The sequence below is a fragment of the Oncorhynchus nerka genome, linkage group LG14 (genome assembly GCF_034236695.1).
Source record: "Oncorhynchus nerka isolate Pitt River linkage group LG14, Oner_Uvic_2.0, whole genome shotgun sequence".
Classification (NCBI taxonomy): Eukaryota; Metazoa; Chordata; class Actinopteri; order Salmoniformes; family Salmonidae; genus Oncorhynchus; species Oncorhynchus nerka.
The window spans coordinates 9,769,338-9,785,120 of NC_088409.1; the positions used below are offsets into that span (position 1 = coordinate 9,769,338).

The 15,783-nt window shown below is 44.2% G+C and overlaps 1 pseudogene; it reads left to right on the forward strand.

The window, feature by feature from the left end:
- LOC135574989 (ectonucleotide pyrophosphatase/phosphodiesterase family member 2-like) overlaps positions 1 to 15,783 on the forward strand; it is a 46,925-nt pseudogene that overhangs the window by 13,362 nt on the left and 17,780 nt on the right.

Sequence of the window (15,783 nt, forward strand, 5' to 3'; positions counted from 1 at the left end):
GTAGAAACTTTAGAGACAGATATATTGATCTAGATACTGTTGTTATATTGATCTGTGAGCCAGTGTGTTTGACCTATGACCTGATAGATATCTGTAGCAAACTGTAGAGTTATAGATCTGTAGAGCCTGTGTGTTTGAGAGATAGATATCTGTAGCACTGGGCATTACTACTGTTATTACTATAGAGGTGATGTGTTTGATGATATCTGATCTGTAGCACTGTATCCAGACACTGGGCATTACTACATGTTGTTATATTGATCTGTATAGGGTGTGTGTTTGACCTATGACCTGACTGATATCTGTAGCACTGGGCATTACTACATGTTGTTATATTGATCTGTGATGATATCTGTGTGTGTTTGACCTATGACCTGACTGATATCTGTAGCACTGGGCATTACTACATGTTGTTATATTGATCTGTATAGCCTGTGTGTTTGACCTATGACCTGACTGATATCTGTAGCACTGGGCATTACTACATGTTGTTATATTGATCTGTATAGTGTGTGTGTTTGACCTATGACCTGACTGATATCTGTAGCACTGGGCATTACTACATGTTGTTATATTGATCTGTATAGGGTGTGTGTTTGACCTATGACCTGACTGATATCTGTAGCACTGGGCATTACTACATGTTGTTATATTGATCTGTAATGTGTGTGTGTTTGACCTATGACCTGACTGATATCTGTAGCACTGGGCATTACTACATGTTGTTATATTGATCTGTATAGCCTGTGTGTTTGACCTATGACCTGACTGATATCTGTAGCACTGGGCATTACTACATGTTGTTATATTGATCTGTAATGTGTGTGTGTTTGACCTATGACCTGACTGGGCATTACATGTTGATATCTGTAGCACTGGGCATTACTACATGTTGTTATATTGATCTGTATAGCCTGTGTGTTTGACCTATGACCTGACTGATATCTGTAGCACTGGGCATTACTACATGTTGTTATATTGATCTGTATAGCCTGTGTGTGTTTGACCTATGACCTGACTGATATCTGTAGCACTGGGCATTACTACATGTTGTTATATTGATCTGTATAGCCTGTGTGTTTGACCTATGACCTGACTGATATCTGTAGCACTGGGCATTACTACATGTTGTTATATTGATCTGTATAGCCTGTGTGTGTTTGACCTATGACCTGACTGATATCTGTAGCACTGGGCATTACTACATGTTGTTATATTGATCTGTATAGCCTGTGTGTGTTTGACCTATGACCTGACTGATATCTGTAGCACTGGGCATTACTACATGTTGTTATATTGATCTGTATAGCCTGTGTGTGTTTGACCTATGACCTGACTGATATCTGTAGCACTGGGCATTACTACATGTTGTTATATTGATCTGTATAGCCTGTGTGTTTGACCTATGACCTGACTGATATCTGTAGCACTGGGCATTACTACATGTTGTTATATTGATCTGTATAGCCTGTGTGTTTGACCTATGACCTGACTGATATCTGTAGCACTGGGCATTACTACATGTTGTTATATTGATCTGTATAGCCTGTGTGTTTGACCTATGACCTGACTGATATCTGTAGCACTGGGCATTACTACATGTTGTTATATTGATCTGTAATGTGTGTTTGACCTATGACCTGACTGATATCTGTAGCACTGGGCATTACTACATGTTGTTATATTGATCTGTATAGCCTGTGTGTGTTTGACCTATGACCTGACTGATATCTGTAGCACTGGGCATTACTACATGTTGTTATATTGATCTGTATAGCCTGTGTGTTTGACCTATGACCTGACTGATATCTGTAGCACTGGGCATTACTACATGTTGTTATATTGATCTGTATAGCCTGTGTGTTTGACCTATGACCTGACTGATATCTGTAGCACTGGGCATTACTACATGTTGTTATATTGATCTGTATAGTGTGTGTGTTTGACCTATGACCTGACTGATATCTGTAGCACTGGGCATTACTACATGTTGTTATATTGATCTGTATAGCCTGTGTGTTTGACCTATGACCTGACTGATATCTGTAGCACTGGGCATTACTACATGTTGTTATATTGATCTGTATAGCCTGTGTGTGTTTGACCTATGACCTGACTGATATCTGTAGCACTGGGCATTACTACATGTTGTTATATTGATCTGTATAGCGTGTGTGTTTGACCTATGACCTGACTGATATCTGTAGCACTGGGCATTACTACATGTTATTATATTGATCTGTATAGCCTGTGTGTGTTTGACCTATGACCTGACTGATATCTGTAGCACTGGGCATTACTACATGTTATTATATTGATCTGTATAGCGTGTGTGTTTGACCTATGACCTGACTGATATCTGTAGCACTGGGCATTACTACATGTTGTGTATTTTACGTGTCTAAACTGGTTTCTGTGTCTGCCACTGACTGTTGTCTCTGTAATCCATCGCTGCTGTTACACGTTCTCATGCTTTCTTTTGTTTGATTCCCTCTTCTTCTTATTTCTGTCTGTGAAGTCCTCTTGCTTCTGCAGAGTTTATGGATGTCTTTGCAAGAGATTTTCACCTTCAATCTTTGCAGTTGCGTTCAAAAATAGAGGGCAGAGAGCATTGAAAGTCCCCGTTGAAGAGGCTATAACCTGAGTCACTGTGGCTCTGTCTCTTACAGAACAAAGTGGAAGAGCTTAATCAGAGACTGAGGCAAGCTGTCGATGGTACGTCCCTCTCTCTGGTCCACATATTGCTCTTTATGCCTGAGTCGTAGTAATGCTACCTGTGTAATAACACTACTTACTCTCCACATCGTTGCTCTTTATGCCTGAGTCGTAGTAATGCTAATACCTGTGTAATAACACTAATTACTCTCTGGTCCACATCGTTGCTCTTTATGCCTGAGTCGTAGTAATGCTAATACCTGTGTAATAACACTAATTACTCTCTGGTCCACATTGTTGGTCTTATGCCTGAGTCGTAGTAATGCTAATACCTGTGTAATAACACTAATTACTCTCTGGTCCACATCGTTGGTCTTATGCCTGAGTCGTAGTAATGCTAATACCTGTGTAATAACACTAATTACTCTCTGGTCCACATCGTTGCTCTTATGCCTGAGTCGTAGTAATGCTAATACCTGTGTAATAACACTAATTACTCTCTGGTCCACATCGTTGCTCTTTATGCCTGAGTCGTAGTAATGCTAATACCTGTGTAATAACACTAATTACTCTCTGGTCCACATCGTTGGTCTTATGCCTGAGTCGTAGTAATGCTAATACCTGTGTAATAACACTAATTACTCCACTCTGCTCTTATGTCCGTAGTAATGCATACCTGTGTAATAACACTAATTACTCTCTGTCCACATCGTTGGTCTTATGCCTGACCTGTGTCTGGTAGCTCTTATACCTGAGTCTAATACCTGTGTAATAACACTAATTACTCTCTGGTCCACATCGTTGCTCTTATGTCTGAGTCGTAGTAATTCTAATACCTGTGTAATAACACTAATTACTCTCTGCTCCACATCGTTGCTCTTATGCCTGAGTCGTAGTAATGCTAATACCTGTGTAATAACACTAATTACTCTCTGGTCCACATCGTTGGTCTTATGCCTGAGTCGTAGTAATGCTAATACCTGTGTAATAACACTAATTACTCTCTGGTCCACATCGTTGGTCTTATGCCTGAGTCGTAGTAATGCTAATACCTGTGTAATAACACTAATTACTCTCTGGTCCACATCGTTGGTCTTATGCCTGAGTCGTAGTAATGCTAATACCTGTGTAATAACACTAATTACTCTCTGGTCCACATCGTTGCTCTTATACCTGAGTCGTAGTAATGCTAATACCTGTGTAATAACACTAATTACTCTCTGGTCCACATCGTTGCTCTTATGTCTGAGTCGTAGTAATTCTAATACCTGTGTAATAACACTAATTACTCTCTGCTCCACATCGTTGCTCTTATGCCTGAGTCGTAGTAATGCTAATACCTGTGTAATAACACTAATTACTCTCTGGTCCACATCGTTGGTCTTATGCCTGAGTCGTAGTAATGCTAATACCTGTGTAATAACACTAATTACTCTCTGGTCCACATCGTTGGTCTTATGCCTGAGTCGTAGTAATGCTAATACCTGTGTAATAACACTAATTACTCTCTGGTCCACATCGTTGGTCTTATGCCTGAGTCGTAGTAATGCTAATACCTGTGTAATAACACTAATTACAGCTGGACAACAATGTTGTTATTAACATGTTATTACATAGACATGTCAGTAAAGGGTTGTATTATGTCCTATTTCTCATATCACTGTTGAATGTCCTCTCCAGAGTCTTGTTACCAGCTTTTAGGATGATGGTCTTCTCTTCCAGACAGCAAGAACCTCCCTCATGGTCGGCCTGCAGTTCTGTTCCGTACTAAATACAGCATCCTACACCACAGTGACTATATCAGTGGGTACAGTGAATCACTGTCTATGCCCCTGTGGACGTCCTACACAGTCTCCAAACAGGTATGTCATACAGGACACAGCATCCTACACAGTCTCCAAACAGGACACAGCATCCTACACAGTCTCCAAACAGGACACAGCATCCTACACAGTCTCCAAACAGGACACAGCATCCTACACCACAGTGACTATATCAGTGGGTACAGTGAATCACTGTCTATGCCCCTGTGGACGTCCTACACAGTCTCCAAACAGGTATGTCAAACAGGACACAGCGTCCTACACAGTCTCCAAACAGGTATGTCAAACAGGACACAGCATCCTACACAGTCTCCAAACAGGTATGTCAAACAGGACACAGCGTCCTACACAGTCTCCAAACAGGACACAGCATCCTACACAGTCTCCATACAGGACACAGCATCCTACACAGTCTCCAAACAGGACACAGCATCCTACACAGTCTCCAAACAGGACACAGCATTCTACACCACAGTGACTATATCAGTGGGTACAGTGAATCACTGTCTATGTCCCTGTGGACGTCCTACACAGTCTCCAAACAGGTATGTCAAACAGGACACAGCGTCCTACACAGTCTCCAAACAGGACACAGCATCCTACACAGTCTCCAAACAGGTATGTCAAACAGGACACAGCATCCTACACAGTCTCCAAACAGGTATGTCATACAGGACACAGCATCCTACCCAGTCTCCAAACAGGTATGTCAAACAGGACACAGCATCCTACACAGTCTCCATACAGGACACAGCATCCTACACAGTCTCCATACAGGACACAGCATCCTACACAGTCTCCAAACAGGTATGTCAAACAGGACACAGCATCCTACACAGTCTCCATACAGGACACAGCATCCTACACAGTCTCCAAACAGGTATGTCAAACAGGACACAGCATCCTACACAGTCTCCATATAGGACACAGCATCCTACACAGTCTCCAAACAGGTATGTCAAACAGGACACAGCATCCTACACAGTCTCCATACAGGACACAGCATCCTACACAGTCTCCAAACAGGTATGTCAAACAGGACACAGCCTCCTGTATGTTTTAACTCCAACCCTGTTCCTAAAGAGATAACCTCCTGTAGGTTTTAACTTGAACCCTGTTCCTGGAGAGATACCCTCCTGTAGGTTTTAACTCCAACCCTGTTCCTGGAGAGATAACCTCCTGTAGGTTTAACTCCAACCCTGTTCCTGGAGAGATAACCTCCTGTAGGTTTTAACTCCAACCCTGTTCCTGGAGAGATAACCTCCTGTAGGTTTTAACTCCAACCCTGTTCCTGGAGAGCAGGAGGGTCTCTCTCCAGGAACAGGGTTGGAGTTAAAACCTACAGGAGGGTATCTCTCCAGGAACAGGGTTGGAGAGACCTGATCTAGTGTATTGTCAGTGACTACAGTCTATGAGTCTAACGTTGACTACAGTCTACAGTGGTTTAACGTTGACTACAGTCTACAGTGGTGTAATGTTGTGATTGTGTTTTCAGGTAGAAGTAACCCCTCTACCAGAGCATCTGACTAACTGTGTCAGACCTGACATCCGTATCCCTCCGGACTTCAGCCAATCCTGCTCCAACTACAAGGCAGACAAACAGATCTCCTTCGCCTTCCTCTACCCTCCACGTACGTCCTCCATGTTCTCTCCTGTCAGATCCCCTATGGTTGACCAGTGACTGGTTGCACCAGCTTGACGTGCGCCTGGTTCACACCACATTCGACTTAGCATTCAAGGCCACCTTTGGAACTCCCAGCTGATGCAACCGGTTCATGTACAGTCGTGGCCAAAAGTTTTGAGATTGACACAAATATACGTTTTCACAAAGTCTGCTGCCTCAGTTTGTATGATGGCAATTTGCATATACTCCAGAATGTTATGAAGAGTGATCAGATGGAACATTTCCACTGCATTTCAGCGCTGCCACAAAAGGACCAGCTGACATCATGTCAGTTATTCTCTCATTAACACAGGTGTGAGTGTTGACGTGGACAAGGCGGGAGATCACTCTGTCATGCTGATTGAGTTTGAATAACAGACTGGAAGCTTCAAAAGGAGGGTGGTGCTTGGAATCATTGTTCTTCCTCTGTCAACCATGGTTACCTGCAAGGAAACACATGCCGTCATCATTGCTTTGCACAAAAAGGGCTTCACAGGCAAGGATATTTCTGCCAGTAAGATTGCACCTAAATCAACCATTTATCGGTTCATCAAGAACTTCAAGGAGAGAGATTGAATTGTTGTGAAGAAGGCTTCAGGGCGCCCAAGAAAGTTCAGCAAGCGCCAGGACCGTCTCCTGAAGTTGATTCAGCTGCGGGATCGGGGCACCACCAGTACAGAGCTTGCTCAGGAATGGCAGCAGGCAGGTGTGAGTGTATCTGCACGCACGGTGAGGAGAAGACTTTTGGAGGATGGCCTGGTGTCAAGAAGGGCAGCAAAGAAGCCACTTCTCTCCAGGAAAAACATCAGGGACAGACTGATATTCTGCAAAAGGTACAGGGATTGGACTGCTGAGGACTGGGGAAAAGTCATTTTCTCTGATGAATCCCCTTTCCGATTGTTTGGGGCATCCGGAAAAAAACTTGTCTGGAGAAGACAAGGTGAGCGCTACCATCAGTCCTGTATCATGCCAACAGTAAAGCATCCTGAGACCATTCATGTGTGGGGTTGCTTCTCAGCCAAGGGAATGGGCTCACTCACAATTTTGCATAAGAACACAGCCATGAATAAAGAATGGTACCAACACATCTTCTGAGAGCATCTTCTCCCAACTATCCAGGAAAAGTTTGGTGACGAACAATGCCTTTTCCAGCATGATGGAGCACCTTGCCATAAGGCAAAAGTGATAACTAAGTGGCTCGGGGAACAAAACATTGATATTTTGGGTCCATGGCCAGGAAACCCCCCAGACCTTAATCCCATTGAGAACTTGTGGTCAATCCTCAAGAGGCGGGTGGACAAACAAAAACCCACAAATTCTGACAAACTTCAAGCATTGATTATGCAAGAATGGGCTGCCATCAGTCAGGATGTGGCCCAGAAGTTAATTGACAGCATGCCAGGGTGGATTGCAGAGGTCTTGAAAAAGAAGGGTCAACACTGCAAATATTGACTCTTTGCATCAACTTCATGTAATTGTCAATAAAAGCCTTTGACACTTATGAAAAGCTTGTAATTATACGTCAGTATCCATAGTAACATCTGACAAAAATATCTAAAGACACTGAAGCAGAAAACTTTGTGGAAATTAATATTTGTGTCACCCTCAAAACGTTTGGCCACGACTGTACTATAGTTTACAACGCAGTAACAAGACATGAAGCGATCTAAATTGTACTGTACATTTAAAATTTTGGGGCGGCACATTTTGGGGCGGCAGGGCAGCCTAGTGGTTAGAGCGTTGGACTAGGAACCCGGAAGGTTGCAAGTTCAAACTCCCGAGCTGACAAGGTACAAATCTGTCGTTCTGCCCCTGAACAGGCAGTTAACCCACTGTTCCTAGGCCGTCATTGAAATTAAGAATTTGTTCTTAATTGACTTGCCTAGTAAAATAAAGATAACTAAAATAAAACACTGATTTCCCACCATTTATTGTTTTATCTTTAGAGCTGGCTCCGACCCAAGACGGCAAATTTGATGCAGTCCTCATCACTAACACCGTACCCATGTACCCAGCATTCAAAAGTAAGTCAAACATTTTCTAAAACTACATGGCATGTCAAATGTAATTCATAGGCCACAGTCACATGTCATCACCAGTGAACAGAAACCACACTGACAAGATGGATTGATGGAACTGTGTCCTGGTTTAGTCCTGTTTTCACTTAGTCTACATTAAATGTTTGAGGAAGTAATTATGTTGACTAACGACCTGCAGACCCAACAACGAGAGGGTCTTAAAAGGAAGTGTGTGTGTGTAGCGTGTGTGTGAGTGTGTGAGTGTGAGTGTGAGTGTGAGTGTGTGTGAGTGTGAGTGTGAGTGTGTGTGTGTGTGAGTGTGTGTGAGTGTGTGAGTGAGTGAGTGAGTGTGTGTGTGTGTGTGTGTGTGTGTGTGTGTAGCGTGTGGGTCGACAGTTTCGGGACGGACAGTTCTATGACCCTCCGATGTTAAACTGTGCCACTGTGTGTAAGTGCTGACTGTGTACTTGAGGAATGTCCACACCATTAAAACCCCCTCCAGAAATGTATAGGTACACACAACCCCACCTCCTCTCCATAATGTACACACTTCAAATATGTTGCTTTCACTCTGAGGTAGAGGCCTGGGTTGGAGAGGATGTTCATGTATGTTTCCTCATGGTTAGAGGATGTTTTCCTGACTGGGTAGTTGTCATGGTTTCCTCATGGTTAGAGGATGTTTTCCTGACTAGGTAGATGTCATGGTTTCCTCATGGTTAGGATGTTTTCCTGACTGGGTAGATGTCATGGTTTCCTCATGGTTAGGGGATGTTTTCCTGACTGGGTAGATGTTGTGGTTTCCTCATGGTTAGGGGATGTTTTCCTGACTGGGTAGATGTCATGGTTATGGGATGTTTTCCTGACTGGGTAGTTGTCATGGTTTCCTCATGGTTAGAGGATGTTTTCCTGACTGGGTAGATGTTGTGATTTACTCATGGTTAGGGGATGTTTTCCTGACTGGGTAGATGTCATGGTTATGGGATGTTTTCCTGACTGGGTAGTTGTCATGGTTTCCTCATGGTTAGAGGATGTTTTCCTGACTGGGTAGATGTCGTGGTTTCCTCATGGTTAGGGGATGTTTTCCTGACTGGGTAGATGTCATGGTTTCCTCATGGTTAGGGGATGTTTTCCTGACTGGGTAGATGTGGTTTCCTCATGGTTAGGGGATGTTTTCTGACTGGGTAGATGTCATGGTTTCCTCATGGTTGAGAGGATGTTTTCCTGACTGGGTAGATCACATGGTTAGAGGATGTTTTTCTGACTGGGTAGATGTCATGGTTAAAGAATGTTTTCCTGACTGGGTAGATGTCGTGGTTTCCTCATGGTTAGAGGATGTTTTCCTGACTGGGTAGATGTCATGGTTTCCTCATGGTTAGGGGATGTTTTCCTGACTGGGTAGATGTCGTGGCTTTCTCATGGTTACGGGATGTTTTCCTGACTGGGTAGATGTCATGGTTTCCTCATGGTTAGGGGATGTTTTCCTGACTGGGTAGATGTCATGGTTTCCTCATGGTTAGAGGATGTTTTCCTGACTGGGTAGATGCCATGGTTAGGGGATGTTTTCCTGACTGGGTAGTTGTCATGGTTTCCTCATGGTTACGGGATGTTTTCCTGACTGGGTAGATGTCATGGTTTCCTCGTGGTTAGGGGATGTTTTCCTGACTGGGTAGTTGTCATGGTTTCCTCATGGTTAGGGGATGTTTTCCTGACTGGGTAGATGTCATGGCTTCCTCATGGTTAGAGGATGTTTTCCTGACTGGGTAGATGTCATGGCTTTCTCATGGTTACGGGATGTTTTCCTGACTGGGTAGATGTCATGGTTTCCTCATGGTTAGGGGATGTTTTCCTGACTGGGTAGATGTCATGGTTTCCTCATGGTTAGAGGATGTTTTCCTGACTGGGTAGATGCCATGGTTAGGGGATGTTTTCCTGACTGGGTAGTTGTCATGGTTTCCTCATGGTTACGGGATGTTTTCCTGACTGGGTAGATGTCATGGTTTCCTCGTGGTTAGGGGATGTTTTCCTGACTGGGTAGTTGTCATGGTTTCCTCATGGTTAGAGGATGTTTTCCTGACTGGGTAGATGTCATGGTTTCCTCATGGTTAGAGGATGTTTTTCTGACTGGGTAGATGTCATGGCTTTCTCATGGTTAGAGGATGTTTTCCTGACTGGGTAGATGTCATGGTTTCCTCATGGTTAGAGGATGTTTTCCTGACTAGGTAGATGTCATGGTTTCCTCATGGTTAGAGGATGTTTTCCTGACTGGGTAGATGTCATGGCTTCCTCATGGTTAGAGGATGTTTTCCTGACTGGGTAGATGTCATGGTTAGGGGATGTTTTCCTGACTGGGTAGTTGTCATGGTTTCCTCATGGTTACGGGATGTTTTCCTGATTGGGTAGTTGTCATGGCTTTCTCATGGTTAGAGGATGTTTTCCTGACTGGGTAGATGTCATGGTTAGGGATGTTTTCCTGACTGGGTAGTTGTCATGGTTTCCTCATGGTTAGAGGATGTTTTCCTGACTGGGTAGATGTCATGGCTTCCTCATGGTTAGAGGATGTTTTCCTGACTGGGTAGATGTCATGGTTTCCTCATGGTTGGGGATGTTTTCCTGACTGGGTAGATGTCATGGCTTCCTCATGGTTAGAGGATGATTTCCTGACTGGGTAGATGTCATGGCTTCCTCATGGTTAGAGGATGTTTTCCTGACTGGGTAGATGTCATGGCTTCCTCATGGTTAGGGCTGGGGATGTTTTTCTTACTAGGTAGTTCACATGGGCAGAAACAACTAGCACTACACTTCAGTTTCAGAACCAAATAGAAGGTAATGGGTAACCAACTATAATCTGAACCTACCGTAAATATAATAAAATATAACATGCAATTTAGCATAGAAGCTGGACAAAAAACCTGACCAAGAATGTTTGTTGAAGCATTGCTTGTTGGGTATTACTGAAAGCGTTATCAAGGTTTGTTGGGTATTACTGAAAGCTTTATCAAGGTTTGTTGGGTATTACTGAAAGCTTTATCAAGGTTTGTTGGGAATTATTGACAGCTTTAAAGGTTTGTTGGGAATTACTGAAAGCTTTAAATGTTTGTTGGGAATTACTGAAAGCTGTAAAGGTTTGTTGGGAATTACTGACAGCTTTATCAAAGTTTGTTGGGTCTCAACCAGTCATCACCTTCTTCTATTAATCTGGTCATTCCAGGAAATACACAACAGGGGTAAAGGTCTGATCCAGTCTGTCCTCACAACCCTAAACATACAGGGGTGTAGATCTGATCCAGTCTTACCTCAACCCTAAACATACAGGGGTGTAGATCTGATCCAGTCTTACCTCAACCCTAAACATACAGGGGTGTAGATCTGATCCAGTCTTACCTCAACCCTAAACATACAGGGGTGTAGATCTGATCCAGTCTTACCTCAACCCTAAACATACAGGGGTGTAGATCTGATCCAGTCTTACCTCAACCCTAAACATACAGGGGCGTAGATCTGATCCAGTCTTACCTCAACCCTAAACATACAGGGGCGTAGGTCTGATCCAGTCTTACCTCAACCCTAAACATACAGGGGTGTATGTCTGATCCAGTCTTACCTCAACCCTAAACATACAGGGGTGTAGATCTGATCCAGTCTTACCTCACAACCCTAAACATACAGGGGTGTAGATCTGATCCAGTCTTACCTCACAACCCTAAACATACAGGGGTGTAGATCTGATCCAGTCTTACCTCACAACCCTAAACATACAGGGGTGTAGATCTGATCCAGTCTTACCTCAGCCCTAAACATACAGGGGTGTAGATCTGATCCAGTCTTACCTCAACCCTAAACATACAGGGGTGTAGATCTGATCCAGTCTTACCTCAACCCTAAACATACAGGGGTGTAGATCTGATCCAGTCTTACCTCAACCCTAAACATACAGGGGTGTAGATCTGATCCAGTCTTACCTCAGCCCTAAACATACAGGGGTGTAGATCTGATCCAGTCTTACCTCAACCCTAAACATACAGGGGTGTAGATCTGATCCAGTCTTACCTCAACCCTAAACATACAGGGGTGTAGATCTGATCCAGTCTTACCTCAACCCTAAACATACAGGGGTGTAGATCTGATCCAGTCTGTCCTCACAACCCTAAACATACAGGGGTGTAGATCTGATCCAGTCTGTCCTCACAACCCTAAACATACAGGGGTGTAGATCTGATCCAGTCTCAACCCTAAACAAACAGGGGTGTAGATCCAGTCTGATCTCACAACAGGGGTCCTCTGATCCAGTCCAGTCTTACCTCAACCCTAAACATACAGGGGTGTAGATCTGATCCAGTCTTACCTCAACCCTAAACATACAGGGGTGTAGATCTGATCCAGTCTGTCCTCACAACCCTAAACATACAGGGGTGTAGATCTGATCCAGTCTTACCTCAGCCCTAAACATACAGGGGTGTAGATCTGATCCAGTCTTACCTCAACCCTAAACATACAGGGGTGTAGATCTGATCCAGTCTGTCCTCACAACCCTAAACATACAGGGGTGTAGATCTGATCCAGTCTGTCCTCACAACCCTAAACATACAGGGGTGTAGATCTGATCCAGTCTTACCTCAACCCTAAACATACAGGGGTGTAGATCTGATCCAGTCTGTCCTCACAACCCTAAACATACAGGGGTGTAGATCTGATCCAGTCTTACCTCAGCCCTAAACATACAGGGGTGTAGATCTGATCCAGTCTTACCTCAACCCTAAACATACAGGGGTGTAGATCTGATCCAGTCTTACCTCAACTAAACCAGGGGTGTAGATCTCCAAACATACAGGGGTGTAGATCTGATCAGTCTGTCCTCACCTCAACCCTAAACATACAGGGGTGTAGATCTGATCCATCCAGTCTTACCTCAACCCTAAACATACAGGGGTGTAGATCTGATCCAGTCTGTCCTCACAACCCTAAACATACAGGGGTGTAGATCTGATCCAGTCTGTCCTCACAACCCTAAACATACAGGGGTGTAGATCTGATCCAGTCTTACCTCAACCCTAAACATACAGGGGTGTAGATCTGATCCAGTCTGTCCTCACAACCCTAAACATACAGGGGTGTAGATCTGATCCAGTCTTACCTCAACCCTAAACATACAGGGGTGTAGATCTGATCCAGTCTGTCCTCACAACCCTAAACATACAGGGGTGTAGATCTGATCCAGTCTTACCTCAACCCTAAACATACAGGGGTGTAGATCTGATCCAGTCTTACCTCACAACCCTAAACAAACAGGGGTGTAGACCTGAATCAGTCTGTCCTCACAACCCTAAACATACAGGGGTGTAGATCTGATCCAGTCTTACCTCAACCCTAAACATACAGGGGTGTAGATCTGATCCAGTCTTACCTCAACCCTAAACATACAGGGGTGTAGATCTGATCCAGTCTTACCTCAACCCTAAACATACAGGGTGTAGATCTGATCCAGTCTGTCCAGTCACTCAACCCTAAACATACAGGGGTGTAGATCTGATCCAGTCTTACCTCAACCCTAAACATACAGGGGTGTAGATCTGATCCAGTCTTACCTCACAACCCTAAACATACAGGGGTGTAGATCTGATCCAGTCTTACCTCACAACCCTAAACATACAGGGGTGTAGATCTGATCCAGTCTTACCTCACAACCCTAAACATACAGGGGTGTAGATCTGATCCAGTCTGTACCTCAGCCCTAAACATACAGGGGTGTAGATCTGATCCAGTCTTACCTCAACCCTAAACATACAGGGGTGTAGATCTGATCCAGTCTTACCTCAACCCTAAACTCCTAAACCAAGGGTGTAGATCATACAGGGGTGTAGATCTGATCCAGTCTGTCCTCACAACCCTAAACATACAGGGGTGTAGATCTGATCCAGTCTTACCTCAACCCTAAACATACAGGGGTGTAGATCTGATCCAGTCTGTCCTCACAGCCCTAAACATACAGGGGTGTAGATCTGATCCAGTCTGTCCTCACAACCCTAAACATACAGGGGTGTAGATCTGATCCAGTCTTACCTCAACCCTAAACATACAGGGGTGTAGATCTGATCCAGTCTGTCCTCACAACCCTAAACATACAGGGGTGTAGATCTGATCCAGTCTTACCTCAACCCTAAACATACAGGGGTGTAGATCTGATCCAGTCTGTCCTCACAACCCTAAACATACAGGGGTGTAGATCTGATCCAGTCTTACCTCAACCCTAAACATACAGGGGTGTAGATCTGATCCAGTCTGATCCAGTCACAACCCTAAACAAACAGGGGTGTAGATCTGAATCAGTCTGTCCTCACAACCCTAAACATACAGGGGTGTAGATCTGATCCAGTCTTACCTCAACCCTAAACATACAGGGGTGTAGATCTGATCCAGTCTGTCCTCACAACCCTAAACATACAGGGGTGTAGATCTGATCCAGTCTTACCTCAACCCTAAACATACAGGGGTGTAGATCTAATCCAGTCTTACCTCACAACCCTAAACAAACAGGGGTGTAGATCTGAATCAGTCTGTCCTCACAACCCTAAACATACAGGGGTGTAGATCTGATCCAGTCTTACCTCAACCCTAAACATACAGGGGTGTAGATCTGATCCAGTCTGTCCTCACAACCCTAAACATACAGGGGTGTAGATCTGATCCAGTCTTACCTCAACCCTAAACATACAGGGGTGTAGATCTGATCCAGTCTTACCTCAACCCTAAACATACAGGGGTGTAGATCTGATCCAGTCTGTCCTCAAAACCCTAAACATACAGGGGTGTAGATCTGATCCAGTCTTACCTCAACCCTAAACATACAGGGGTGTAGATCTGATCCAGTCTGTCCTCACAACCCTAAACATACAGGGGTGTAGATCTGATCCAGTCTTACCTCAACCCTAAACATACAGGGGTGTAGATCTGATCCAGTCTGTCCTCACAACCCTAAACATACAGGGGTGTAGATCTGATCCAGTCTTACCCTAAACCTCAACCCTAAACATACAGGGGTGTAGATCTGATCCAGTCTGTCCTCACAACCCTAAACATACAGGGGTGTAGATCTGATCCAGTCTTACCTCAACCCTAAACATACAGGGGTGTAGATCTGATCCAGTCTGTCCTCACAACCCTAAACATACAGGGGTGTAGATCTGATCCAGTCTTACCTCAACCCTAAACATACAGGGGTGTAGATCTGATCCAGTCTGTCCTCACAACCCTAAACATACAGGGGTGTAGATCTGATCCAGTCTTACCTCAGCCCTAAACATACAGGGGTGTAGATCTGATCCAGTCTTACCTCAGCCCTAAACATACAGGGGTGTAGATCTGATCCAGTCTTACCTCAACCCTAAACATACAGGGGTGTAGATCTGATCCAGTCTTACCTCAGCCCTAAACATACAGGGGTGTAGATCTGATCCAGTCTTACCTCAACCCTAAACATACAGGGGTGTAGATCTGATCCAGTCTGTCCTCACAACCCTAAACATACAGGGGTGTAGATCTGATCCAGTCTGTCCTCACAACCCTAAACATACAGGGGTGTAGATCTGATCCAGTCTTACCTCAACCCTAAACATACAGGGGTGTAGAT